Here is a 14,904-nt window from a genome sequence, read left to right on the forward strand (position 1 = left end):
CTCCCTCGTCCGCCCCTTCGCTGGCCCTTCATACAAGCCCTCGTCCGCCGCAACAGATCCGCCTCACCGAAAGCACTGTACAACACTCCCGCCGAAGCCTTCGTCCACTACACCGGACCCGCTCCACGGACGCCATATTCAACTCCACCGGCCCTGCTTTACCGACGCCGCAGCCTCATCAGGTTATTTCAATTTGTACTCCTTCGGTTTTTCTCTTTATCGTGCAACTGTTCACTTACCACAGATGAGCTTTCTTGTATGTCGACAGGCGCCGCAACCGTAGCACCGGAGCCGCTTCAGCGACGGCGACAGCCGGCCCAAACTCAACCGCAACACGAGCACCATCGACAATCCTTAGCTATCAAGTATGACAATGATACCCATACGCCGCCGAGAATCAGGTACTATTATCCAACGGCCGGCGCCTACGTTCACTTTCCTAGCATAAGCACCGCACCTTTGAATTTCTTCAGGGCATCATTCAGTTTTTCATGAGACGCGTTATTCTGCTTGCACCTGTAGGGCCATACTTCTGGCAGTGAACATGTTACATGTGCTAAATTACATACCAGTGCACATATGTTCTCTATGCTTAATTACACATCAGCAAACTAGCATGTGGTTCCGCTGCTTTTTGTTTGTTTTACCCTACATTTTCTGATGCTAGCTATTACATCACTGCTCCGAGCCTCTGTTCATTACTTGTTTGTGTGTTCTTGATCTTCCCAAGTTGCATGACTAATTTGATGCTTCTATTAATTATGGAGCTGCCAACCCCATCAAGCAAAATATTTGTTCTTTTGGGGCTGGCACCTCGAACAAGCATAAAAATAGAGGGAAGCAGATATATTGTCATGTATGCACACACCCTTCTTTCATTAGTTTAGATGAACCATTGATGATCAATTCGGACCAGTGCATGCGATTAAAATTAATTTTACCTAAATAGATGGTGCAGAATAAACTACAACAACTAGATTTGCAACCACGGGATGCTGACGATATCTTCAAAGAACATTGCAACAGCAGCTAGGCTTCACAGCAACATATGGTAAGCCAGTGTGTTTTAGTACATGTGAAATGTAATGCGAGTGGGCTGCTTTCTTGGCTTGTGCCCTCAACGTGTAATCCTACCGAATTACAAATAGTTCAGTTGTCTGCTTTGCTGTATTGCTTGATTCGAATGCTTATTTGTTGTTACGCTATACCTGAGTTGGCCAATATGTCAGCAGTGTCTGCTGTACTATCGTAAAGAAATGCATGCCTATTTCATTTGAGTCCTTAACTTTTCCTCTCAACTTCATCACAAGACTGTCTTCGTAGTTTATATGAGGCCACACTGTTAAGTGCTTTCTCAGATTATTTCAACTGCTTAGATGCATTGGCAACTTAAATATAGCGATTGTACACTCCCTTTCAACTAGGGATGTCATCTGGGTCCCGTTTAATCCCGATTAAAGTCCACTAGTGGTATGATAGTTCAAAAGAGTTTTTGTTTTTTGAGGAAAATGAACTAGGGAGGTAGCAAAAACTAACTAGATGGGACTGGCGGATGTCGTTTATTTGCCACTTACATCCCTAGTTTCATCTTACCATTTTAATTTCTTTTCGGCTGATGCTGCTTCGAACCATTTAAATATAGTTTGCCATGCTCGGCAATAATTTGTCCGTCGTTTACCATGTAAGCTTACTGCCTGGATCATATGATAACTATCTCTTACTGATGTCCAGCGGAAACCTTTCAGGCTGCCGTTCACACTAGGACACAATGTACAACCCCAGAATCTATTTGTGGAAGCAGTGCGCCATCCATGTTACCAGATGGTAGCAGTTCAGAGGCAACACCGCCGGAGAGCAGTCTGAGCACAGATATTATAGTGCTTGAGGCTCTACTAGAGGCAGAAAGAGATGGTGTGGCTGCCATGAATGAGGTAATCTTTATCTTGAGGCTGGAAATTACGGAATTAGCGGCACGCATTATGCAAGCAACCCAAGAATTGGAGGAAGTAAGAATGTTGCATTTGAAGACGGAGGAGGTCCTACTGTTTCTGCTATCTGAAGCCCAAGGTAATCCCGGTTCTTCTTTAGATACTAGTTGAAATTGTCATTAGATTATTGTACTTGCATGTTGTGTCATGTCTCTGAATGGATTATGTTGCAAGACCCCCTATGTTGTCCATGTGTTGTAATGATCCGATTTTTTTAGGCGAGGTAATCCTCAGTACTTGTATGATTGACATAAGGTCAACTGTTTTTCGTGTGAGCATATTGTATTGGATGAAATAACTGTTTGACTCAGAGTGTATCCAACCTACTGAATTCGAAGATCACGACATTTCTAAATCATAATCATATACAAAGGTGGAATAAATCTTTGTTGTGGTTTTGAAGAAATAAATAACAAAACGTATAATTATCTGTGGATATTCGTAATCGAATATAAATTGGATTTGAATTTAGTTTGCCAGGTCCGAGGGCAAACGTGAATGCTAATTCTCCCAAGTTTTGAACGAAGCGGCTAAACACCCACTATAATTTGTGGGCTGCCCGAAGCAAGTGTTTGCAAGATGGAAATTATTGTCTACCCCTGACACTTGACATCCTTATCGACCGGATTTACACTGCTGTCGATAGGGGTAGACTAGTAACTTCAATCAGACATGACACAACGGCCTCTGAGCCCATTCAAACACGGTGGGCGCCAAACGTGGGCGGCAAAACACATTTGATTCAAGCTCGTCCAAAAGACATGTGTCTCTTCCTCCATTTCCCCATTCATACACGGTGGGCGGCAAAACAAACTCTCCTCGTCCGAAATCGATGTAGGCTAATATTTTAAATAGGGGCAGATGTGTAACTTCCATCAGACGTGACACAACCACCCTACCTGTCAGCCCCGTTCTTACACCGTGGGCGGCAAAACACCCTCTCCTCGCCTGAAATAGTTATCGGCAAATATTTGGGAGATGCGAGATTACCGTCATATCCCCAACCGACGCGATGTCCGAAATTTTAAATGGGGGATAAGTTCGTAACTTTCCCCCATTTCAGAGAAGCGCGTCCCAAAGTTTGAGATCCCCCTCCCCTCCATTTGCCCATTCATACACCGTCGGCGGCACGACAACCTCCGCACTGCGGCCAGCCTCCTCCGTCCGCCACCCCATCCTCCACCTTGCCGGAGCCGCTACCCCTACCCCGTCGTCCACTGCAAGAGATGGCCGTCTCTCATCCACGGCGCTGGACCAGGATCCTTTCATCGCCTCCTCTCGCTTCATCGGCGCCGTCTTCCACCTTGCCGTTGCCACTCCTACAACCGCCTCGTCCACGGCAACAGGATATATCCCCCGACCCGGCCGTCTGCCGTCTAAAGTCTTCTTCCCCGCCGCCGACAGCCATCGCACCCGCAGCACCCTCAACGTATCAGCATAGGCCTACACGGCGTCGCAAGAGAGGTGGTACTCTTCCATATGTGCTTAAGTTATTGATCTCACCTGGAAAATAGATCATAATTTGTTTACTGTACTTTTCTTGTCCGTACCAAATCGTAGTGGCTAGTTGAAAGCAAACATTGGCTGCGAAGTAGCTTTGTCCGGTTTGCACCTTCAGATCCGCCATGGCACGGGCACTATACTCGTAAAGCTTAGGGTTTCCCCCCTTTATATTCACTACCATCATCGTAGGTGCTTCGTGTCGTGCTAGCACTGCTCCTCAAGACCTCAACCCAAAGCTTACGTGTTGAAATACGAATCTGATATGATGCTCATATCACTAAAACAGAGAATGTTTAATTGTTCACCTAATGTTCCTATATTCATTTCAAAAAGCATGTGCGCCACCCACTGGTCCAGCTAGCTCCACTTTCCTGATTTTTCTCTTGATGCTTAGGGTTTTCCCCTTTTATCTACTCTACTATGATCTGCGTAGGTGCTTTCTGTCGTACTAGCATTACTCCACCCTTCAAGCTAAACAACACAACACTCAGAATTCGAAAGCTTAGTTGTTCAAATATGATTGTGATATGATACTGATATTAGTTAACCGACACATTTAATTGGTTAGCTAAAGGTCCCACTTGAGTTTCCAAATGCATGTCGCGACATATAGAGAGACAGCATAATTGCATTTCTTTATCACTTGTTGACCGTACTTTCTTGTCCATACCAAATCTTAGTTGTTATTTCAAAGCAAACATCGGTTGCTAACTACCCTTTGCACGGTTTGTAGCTTCAGATCTGCCATCCCACTGCCACGGTCAACACTGTACTCATCATGCTTATGTTTTCCCCATTTTATGATGACCACAATCAGCCTACTTGGTTCGTGTCGTAATAGCACTGCTCCACCCATCGAGCTAAACAAGCTTAGTTGTACAAATTCATATATGATATTATTGCTGATATTAGTAAAACTGAGAGATGTTTAATTGGTTAGCTGTTCCTACTTTAGTTTGTGTTGAGGATATAGACCTTAGAGTCACCCGCCAGGAGGGGCTGGGTTACTCATATGGTCATTGCCAGAAGCCCGGCGCCAAGCTTAAAGACGGTGGGCCAAAGATGGGCTGAAGACCCGGATATGGCTTAAGGCCCGTAGTTACAATCATTATTATGGTAGAACTTGTAGTGTAAGGCAAGAATAGTTGAGAGTCCGAGCCGGACACTCTTATGAGCCGGCCGGGATTCTGAGAGCTGCAGGGCGTCAGCCTCCCTATATAAAGGGACGACCCGGCAGCAGTAAGGGGCGACAACAATCTCATCGAGAGCCGGGCATAGCAGTTTAGCTCCCTGGTGATCGTAACCCTAATCAATACCACCTCAAACTAGACGTAGGCTTTTACCTTCACCGTAAGGGGCCGAACCAGTATAAACCCTCGTGTTCCTTGTCCCGCATTAACCTCTTCAAGCTTCCAAGCTGCGATGGCTCCACGACTAAGTCCTAGCTCGAGGACATCTGCCGTGACAATTCCACGACAGTTTGGAAATGCATGTGAGCCACATATGGAGAGACCGGAAAGAATGGTATTTCTCTGTGCGCTCTGGTTCATCATGGGTGGCCAACCACCATTGTATTGAAACACTTGTAATATCTTCAATCTGCTTGCTCTTCTGCTCTTCTTTAAGATGATACTCTTCTCTTGAGGTCGACTGGTCAGGTCGAGTTGTTCTCCCTTAGTATATTTTGAATCTGTTAGGTCAGGTCGACTTGTTCTTCTTACTATATGTTGAAGCTATCATCTGCGAAGTGTCATCACTTCTGGAGCTCTCATATTTTGAGTAGTAGGCCACATTATATTAATGCACACAACAAATTACAGCATGCATGGCATCTTTTAAAAGAATTGCAGAGATAGCACAAAGGGGTTTGCAGGGAGGCAGTATTGGATTAGAATCACTTCTGCATTACAAAGAAAATCTCACTTGTTTTTATGTTTTCATGCATGTCAGATATTGAACATTATCAAAATGAATATGAGAATGGGCGCACGAGAGGAATGTTGCGGAACGATCCACTAGCTAACAAACTTGGCATGGTGGAGGATGGCCTATCTTATTCACCCATCAAGGTGCTTGCTCTAACTTTGCAAAGTTGTATTGGTCGCACATATTTTGCATCTGACCTCTTGCATTACTTCTACTTTGTTACACCATCTGCTTAGTTTAAGCATCATATATGAGTATATGCCATACCTATCCATTTTCTGTACCTATTCCGTGTGTCGTCACACTATGTTTTTCCAGTCAAATGTTGTTCTTTCGTAATAGATGTCCAAAAGGAAGAGGGTGAGTGCAGATCCTCAAGGAGTACAAACTAGGTATTTGGAAAAGGTAGTGATACCTGTTAAATCAGATAGATCAGCAGCCACAGAAAACACAGGCCCAATTGTACCACACTTTACCCCTACTCCAGTGGCCAAACCCCTATTAGAACTGCTGGGAGCCCAGCGTCAGGTACTGTCTATGATATGAATTCAAAATTTGAACTCCTAAATTTCTGCTTGTGCCTTACCTTCTCTCTTGTATGAAAACTAATTTTAGATGAACTCCTTGCTCAAAGGATCATACGATCTCAAAACAATAACGGGCTCTGCATTGCTCTTGTCAGTACCTCTCTCCCTTTTGCCTTGTAACGCTGTACTTAATTAATTGCTATTTGATTATGTATCATCAGTCTGCACCTGAGCTTCATTATCCTCTGTTTCTTCAAATATTATTTGATTTATATTTACTCTTTGCAAAATGTAGAATAATGGCAACGCTTATAAAGAATTTTCTTTGGGGAATTTATTGAATTATCCTTCCATCAACATGGAGAAGGGCTTTGTCCAGCCCGTGTTAACATGTAATGTAAGTTCATCCTTCTCAAGCCTTCAAACTTTGTTCTAGTATAGATTTGGATAGGCATCATTTCCTCCACTGCTGTTTGCTTTGCTGTTTACATCTGATTGGATGTTTGCAACAACTACCAGTTTCAAATTGTAGTTGTAAAAACATGTTCCTTATGCAGAACAGATCCATTTATTTGCTTATATAATTGTGAAACCTATTACGTGTCTCCTTGTTTCTCTTTCAGACTCGTATCTCTTACGCCAGGCAGAACTTTAGGGAAGATAGTCAGCCAAACCATCTTGAGGACAGCGAGATGACCACAAGGTCCTGTCTTGATGAAGACAGTGAGTTGAAGCTACTCACCAGCAGGTGTGAGACAACCTCTGTGCAGTCGCTGCCTCAATCAGTTCGACTTCTTCAGTCTCAACTTAAAGCGGAAAGGCTTGCTTCAGCTCAGCTCCGACTTGAAGTCAAAGATGCAATGAAGATGTCAGAGGACTGTCGTGCGCATCATCATGCCTTAAATCTAGTGTTGATGCATCTAACGTTGACATACTGAGGTCTACTCAGCTTCTTCAGCTGTTTGGGGGGCCCGACGTGGCCAGGCCTAGTGCCTTCTGAAGTGCTCTCAGTTTTGTATATTCTTTTGTCGGCGCGTTTATTTGCACCGGTGGAGAACTTTGATGCCCAGTGGATGTAATATGTGTGATAGCCGTGATAGCCTAGCGTAAGTTGCTTGCTTATTTATTTCCTTGTGCTGGATGACAGTATCTTGGCATTCGATAACCTTAGGGGCATTGTTGAGGATATAGACCTTAGAGTCACCCGCCAGGAGGGGCCGGGTTACTCATATGGTCATTGCCAGAAGCCCGGCGCCAAGCTTAAAGACGGTGGGCCAAAGATGGGCTTAAGACCCGGATATGGCTTAAGGCCCGTAGTTACAATCATTATTATGGTAGAACTTGTAGTGTAAGGCAAGAATAGTTGAGAGTCCGAGCCGGACACTCTTATGAGCCGGCCGGGATTCTGAGAGCTGCAGGGCGTCAGCCTCCCTATATAAAGGGACGACCCGGCAGCAGTAAGGGGCGACAACAATCTCATCGAGAGCCGGGCATAGCAGTTTAGCTCCCTGGTGATCGTAACCCTAATCAATACCACCTCAAACTGGACGTAGGCTTTTACCTTCACCGTAAGGGGCCGAACCAGTATAAACCCTCGTGTTCCTTGTCCCGCATTAACCTCTTCAAGCTTCCTAGCTGCGATGGCTCCACGACTAAGTCCTAGCTCAAGGACATCTGCTGTGACAATTCCACGACAGTTGGCGCCCACCGTGGGGCCAGCGCACGGTGGATTTGAGTTCTTGAAGGGCAGCTTCGAAGGGCTCAAGGGATACGCTGTGGGCCGGATGACCAAGAGTCGTCGCGGCAAGCTCTACATCGACGATGCAAACTGGGGCCCCGATGCCGGCTCAATTGAGTATGGGTACCGGGTCCCCTTCGGCGGAATTCATGTTTTCATTGGCAAGATTGGTGAGCCGGGCCCTGAGCCGGATCTCTGCGCCGATCTCATCGAGGTGGCTCAGCGCGCACGACCCGCCCGGGCCCGGCCTGCCTTAAGGCATGCTTTTGTGGGGTGTATCCACGGAGGACTCTCTGATCGATCTGGATCTGGTGATGAGACGGCCGCCGGCTCTGACGGCGAGTCGGCCACCGATGAGTCCAACTCGTTGTATCAACTTCAAGATGGCAGGCTCATGGGTTGTTCCGATGGTGACAGTATTCCGGACCCGTTTGAGCCGCCAAGTCAGGTTGGAGTCTTTATGGCCGGGGCGCAGCCTGTTCAGAACCCCGCTGCTGGAGCGGGAAACCCGGTGCCTTCTCCGGCTCAGGTACTGATGGATCTCACGGACAAGATGACGACCCTGTTAACCGCCACGGTTGACCCGGCGGATCAAGCTCAGCATGATGCGGAGGTGACACAGTTAAAATTGGATCTAGTGAAAGCTAAGGAGGACCTTGCAGCGGAAGGGATCAGGATGGCTGCGGAGAGGGCGGCTCTCGATGCCCAAACTCAGTTGATCCAGGCGCAGTCCTTCCAACTCACGATGGATCAGAATGCGTCCAATGAGGTCATGAGAAGGAGGCATCAAAAGACCCAATCTCGACTCCCTCCGGTTTACGATCCGCGCAACCTCTTCAACACGCCAGGTGCAGGGTCTAGTAACCCGCCAGGGGTCATAGTGCCCGGGTCTGGAACCCTATTCAGCCAATAGTGATGGGGCCTCCCCAGGTGCCCCCTGCCCCGCCTCAGTACGTTCCAATACCCCCGGGTCATTATAATAACCCACTGGAGAACATGGTCGCCGCGGCAGCACGGCTGGCGGCTCTCCCAGTTGACGGCGACTCTCCAACAGCTATTGAAACCCGCCGGGTCAGGGAACTCCTTCAGACAGCACTGGCGCAGCAAGAGGCGTACTCCTACAGCCGGGACAGGATCCACTCGACCCCTCGGCCAGGCCGGAGCCCGAGTTACAGCAGACACATGGTCTCAGCGACCGGCTCAAGTAACGTCCGACGCCATGACCCGCCCCCTGGCCATGGCCCGGTTCATAACGGAGCCTTTCACGCAGCAGACCAGGACAGAGCGCGGCAAGAGGCGGAGCAGGTGCCTCAATTGACGGCTTACCAGACCCCCCCGGCTTACCCGACGACTTCCGTCGACGTGGGTATCCCTACCAGGACTGGGGGTGTCCCTTGTTTAGTACCAGCTATCCGTAATGAACGTTTACCTAAGGACTTCAAGGGCCCTAGGAAGGTGCCTAATTACACAGCTGACTTACAACCCGCAGCCTGGATCGAGAGTTACGAGATGGCCATGGAGCTGCTGGAGGTCAGTGAGGCGGCAATGGCCAAGTATTTCACCATGATGTTAGATGGGACTGCCCGCACTTGGTTGAAAGGGCTACCGCCGAATTCCATTGGGTCTTGGGCTGAGCTGAAGGCCCGGTTCATCCAAAACTTCAAAGATACCTGTAGGCAGTCTATGTCAATTGTGGATTTGACTAACTGTAAGCAGCAGGAGGGTGAGTCTACGACACATTGGGTTCGCTGGGTTAAGGAGATCATACACTCGTCAGACAAGATGGATGCCGGCTCAGCAGTTTTAATGCTGGAGCAGAATTGTCGTTTTGTGCCCCTGAAGATGAAACTCGGGCGGCTTAAGCGCGACTGCAATGATATGGGTACACTAATGGCGGCTCTGGTCAATTACTCCGATTCTGATGGTACCAAGGATCCCCCTTCAGATGATGAAAGGATAGGGAAGGGAAAGAAGAACGGCAATGGCAAGGGTCCTCAGCATAACCCGGGGAACCAAGGAGGAAGCAAGCGCAAGGCTGATGGCAGCCTAGAGTTTGTAGCCAACGCCAGCTCACAAGGTAATAACCAGCGACGCAAAGGGAGGCCCCCTCCCCGAGGCGGCGGGTCAGGCCCGACGCTGGAGCAGCTGTTGAATGAGCCTTGTCCAAGGCATGGCTCTAGAGAGAAGCCGGCGACTCATCTATGGAAGGACTGTGCAATCATGAAGGCCTTTAAGAATTACAATGGCCCGGGCGGCGGCTCAGGCGCCGGCGGTTTCCATGGCCCGGGCGGCGGCTCAAATTCTAATCCTCAGAACGGTCAAGGGGGCTTCAATCAACAGTCTGGCCAGGGTCACCAACAGCAGCAGGGGGGTTATCAGACCAATCCAAAGCAGCTTAGTGGTGGACAGTACCATGTGTTTACCACCAGCCTGTGTAAGCGAGATCAGAAGCTTCATAAGAGGGCTGTGAATGCTGTTGAGCCGGCGGTTCCATGCTACTTGTGGTGGTCTGAGCAGCCTATAGTGTGGAGTAGGGAGGATCACCCTCCCCGGGTGGATAACCCGGGCCACTTGGCCCTAGTGGTGGCTCCTCAAGTGGGAGGATATAAGTTTACTAAGGTGCACATGGATGGAGGCAGCAGCATCAACATCCTCTATCATGAGACGTTCCGTCGTATGGGGTTGATTGATAAGAACCTCAGCCAGTCCAACACTATTTTCCACGGTGTGGTACCTGGTAAGTCGGCTTATCCAGTCGGCAAGATCGAATTGGAAGTGGCCTTTGGAGATGAGAACAACTACAGGGTGGAGAAATTGACCTTTGAGGTGGTTAAGATAAGAAGTCTGTATCATGCTATATTTGGGCGGCCGGCTTACGCCAAGTTCATGGCTCGGCCGTGTTATGTGTACTTACAGCTCAAGATGCCGGGTCACAATGGGACCATTACGGTTCACGGCAGCCGGAAAGTGGCCCTGGAGTGTGACGAAGGCGATGCAGCTTATGCAGAATCTGTTTGTGCAACAGAGGAGTTGAAGTTTTACAAGGACAATGTTGACCCAACAGATATGACCTCTCTGAAAAAGCCGACTACGGAGCATGAGCCGGCGATGAAATTTAAGTCGGCTGATGAGACTAAACTTGTTGATTTCGTTCCAGGAGATTCATCTCAGCAGTTCAGCATCAGTGCCAACCTGGATCCGAAATAGGAAGGCGCGCTCATCGAGTTCATCCGTGAGAATAGGGACGTCTTCGCATGGAAACCTTCTGACATGCCAGGTGTACCTAGAGAACTCGCTGAGCACACTCTCAATGTTGATCCGAAATTTAAGCCGGTCAGGCAGTTCCTTCGGCGGTTTAATGAAGAGAGGCGGAAAGCTATTGGTGAAGAGGTGGCCCGGCTCTTGGCGGCCGGGTTTATCGTTGAAGTCTTTCACCCAGAGTGGTTAGCTAACCCGGTGCTCGTACTCAAGAAGAACGGCGCTTGGCGGATGTGTGTGGACTACACGGACTTAAACAAGGCGTGTCCGGCTGATCCTTTTGCCCTTCCCCGTATTGATCAAATTATTGATGCTACGGCAGGTTGTGCGCGCTTAAGTTTTTTGGACACCTATTCCGGATATCATCAGATTAAAATGGCAGTTAAGGATCGGGAGAAGACAGCATTCATCACTCCCTTTGGAGCCTTCTGCTATGTCTCCATGCCCTTTGGACTCAAGTGTGCACAGGCGACTTATCAGCGTTGCGTACAGAACTGTCTTCATAAACAGATTGGGCGCAATGTTCATGCTTATGTGGACGACATTGTGGTTAAATCCATAAAGGAGGAAGCCCTGATAGATGATTTGAGAGAAACCTTTGATAATCTCCGGGTCTACAAGATGATGCTTAACCCGGCCAAGTGTGTTTTTGGTGTTCCTGCAGGCAAACTTTTGGGTTTCTTGGTTTCTGACAGAGGCATTGAAGCTAACCCGGAGAAGATCAAGGCCATCACCTCTCTGGCTAAGCCGGCGTGTATAAATGATGTTCAGCGCTTGGCTGGTCGCATCGCTGCTTTAAGCCGGTTTATAAGCCGTTTGGGTGAGAAGGCCATGCCATTATATCAGTTGATGAAGAAAACTGATAACTTTGTCTGGAATGATGCAGCTAATACCGCTTTTGAGGATTTGAAGAAGCAGTTGGCAGAGCCCCCAGTCCTTGCTGCTCCGGTTGATAAAGAGCCTTTATTACTGTACGTGGCGGCAAACACACGAGCCGTCAGTGTGGCTGTGGTGGTGGAATGCAAGGAAGAGGGTAAGGAGCATCCGGTTCAGCGGCCGGTTTACTATGTCAGCGAAGTGCTTATTGAGTCCAAACAACGGTATCCACATTGGCAGAAGCTTGTTTATGGTGTGTTCATGGCAAGCCGGAAGCTTAAGCATTATTTCCAGGGTCATCCCATAACCGTGGTCAGTTCTGCCCCTCTTGGTGATATCATTCAAAACAGAGAGGCCACAGGGAGAGTGGCTAAGTGGGCTATCGAGCTCGGACCTCATGATCTCAAATATGTGCCACACACTGCTGTTAAATCTCAGGCCCTGGTGGATTTCATCAATGATTGGACAGAGTCACAAGTGCCCGAGCAAAAGCCGGATAACACATATTGGACTATTCACTTCGACGGGTCCAGGCAGTTGGAGGGCTCGGGGGCTGGAGTTGTATTGGCTTCCCCTAAGGGTGACAAGTTCCATTATGTGCTACAATTGATGTTTCCTTGCACTAACAATGCGGTTGAGTACGAGGCCTTGCTCCACGGCCTTCGGATGGCTAAGGAGATGAGCTTGAGCCGGGTGAGGTGTTTCGGTGACTCAGACTTGGTGGCTCAACAAGTATCAGGCAAGTGGGACTCTAAGGACCCTCTCATGGCGGCTTATCGCCGTGAAGTTGATGCCATTGCAGGGCACTTTCAGGGCTACCAGGTAGAGCACATTGATCGCAGGAGGAACGAGGCGGCTGATGCTTTAAGCCGGCTAGGCTCTCAGTGAAAGCCGGTGCTGCCTAATACTTTCCTGGATGTCCTGAATAATCCTTCTGTTAAGTTGCCTACAGAGGAAGATTTGGCTGTCCCTGACCCGGAGGCACGACTGGTGGCGGCTCTCCGTATCATACCAGACTGGACAATGCCGTATCTAGCTTACATGACCCGGGGCGAGTTGCCTGAGGATGAAACTTTGGCCAGGCAAATAACCCGGCGGGCTAAGTCAATGATTGTTATCGATGGCGAGTTGCATCATCGCAGTATTACAGGGGCGTTTCAGCGTTGTGTTTCCCCTAAGGAAGGGCAAGAGATCTTGCGTGAGATTCATGAAGGGGATTGTGGCCATCACGCCGGCTCAAAGTCCCTTGTGGCCAAGGCTTTTCGTCATGGTTTTTATTGGTTGACGGCTCATGCTGATGCAGAGGACTTGGTCAGTAAGTGTGATGGTTGCCAAAGGTTCTCGCGACGGGCTCATGTACCGACTCAAGAGCTGAGGATGATCCCAATTACTTGGCCCTTTGCGGTCTGGGGGCTGGATATGGTTGGGCCTTTCAAAAGATCCAAGGATAAGAAGACCCACCTCTTGGTGGCAGTTGACAAGTTTACCAAGTGGGTTGAAGCGGAGCCAGTTAGCAAGTGTGATGCAGCCACGGCGGTTCAGTTTATGAAGAAGGTGATCTTTCGCTTTGGTTTTCCACACAGCATCATAACTGACAATGGCACCAATCTCTCCAAAGGCGCCATGGAGGAGTTTTGTCAACGAGAGCATATCCGACTTGATGTTTCCTCAGTGGCTCATCCTCAATCCAATGGTCAAGCTGAGAGAGCTAATCAGGAGATTCTGAAGGGTATCAAGCCCGGGCTTTTGGTCCCTTTGCAACAGACGCCGGGTTGTTGGGTGGAGGAGTTGCCCTCCGTGTTATGGAGCATCAACACTACACCTAACAGGTCTACAGGTTTTACGCCTTTCTTCATGGTTTATGGGGCAGAAGCAGTCCTCCCCAGTGACATCCGTCATGACTCACCTCGCGTGGCGGCTTATGTTGAGGCGAATAATGAACAGGCGCGCCAAAATGCTCTTGACTTGTTGGACGAACAGCGTGATGTGGCGGCAGCCCGTTCAGCGATTTACCAACAAGACCTGCGCCGTTATCATAGCCGCCGGGTTAAATCCCGGGTCTTCCAGGAAGGCGATCTCGTGCTCCGGCTCATCCAGGATCAAACAGATGCACACAAGCTATCCCTGCCTTGGGAAGGGCCCTTTGTGGTCAGCAAGAACTTGCACAACGGGTCATATTACCTCATTGACATTCGGGAGCACAAAGATTCACGTAAGTCGGAGGAAGAAACCCGTCGGCCGTGGAACATAGCTCAGCTTCGACCTTACTACACTTGAGCCACCGGCTCTCATAATGTACATATTTCTCTCAGCCATGTATATATTATGATAAGCAATAAAGCAGGACCTCTGTCCTTTTTTCTCCTCCATATGTGCACGTGTTGTTTTCATTGCAAGATTACATGATAACTTGAAGGAGGATCCGGCTTATGATCGTATTTGAATCTAGCCGTAGGTAGTAAGGTCACTTGGGGGCTTCCTGTTCAAACATGGGTCGTATTCGAACCAAAGAGAACATAGCTGTCGATACCCATTTGATTGGCAAAGTGCCGAGCTCATTGAGGAGTTTTCTTTGATCATATTTGAATCTTAGTTTAAACCCTTTGAGAACCGACGTGGATCGTATTCGAATCAGCGTCGTTAAACAATTCTTAAAGTCATTTGGGGGCTTCCTGTTCAAACATGGGTCGTATTCGAACCAAAGAGAACATAGCTGTCGATACCCTCTTGATTGGCATCGCCACACCCACTGGGGGCTATATGATCGTATTCGAATCCTAGCATAACCCCTTTGGGCCGGGTCTCTGGTCGTATTCGAACCGAAAGCCCCTAAGTTCTTCTGTTTTATAGCAAGTTTCTTCTGATTATTTCAAAGTGTGTACGGCCGGGTCTCACTTTGCCGTTTTAACTTTGGTTTATAGTGTTGGTTGAACACAATGGGTGTCATTAAGACAAGTAAATCGGAATTAAGGTACCAACCTTATTACCCGGGTTGTCTAAACCGGAAGTATGTTTGCAGGCTGCTAAGTGTGTTATTACGACTGTATTAAGGATATAATTGAGGACCAGTCTTTTTTGATTCATATTC

This window comes from Aegilops tauschii, chromosome 2, assembly GCF_002575655.3.
Source record: "Aegilops tauschii subsp. strangulata cultivar AL8/78 chromosome 2, Aet v6.0, whole genome shotgun sequence".
Lineage (NCBI taxonomy): Eukaryota > Viridiplantae > Streptophyta > Magnoliopsida > Poales > Poaceae > Aegilops > Aegilops tauschii.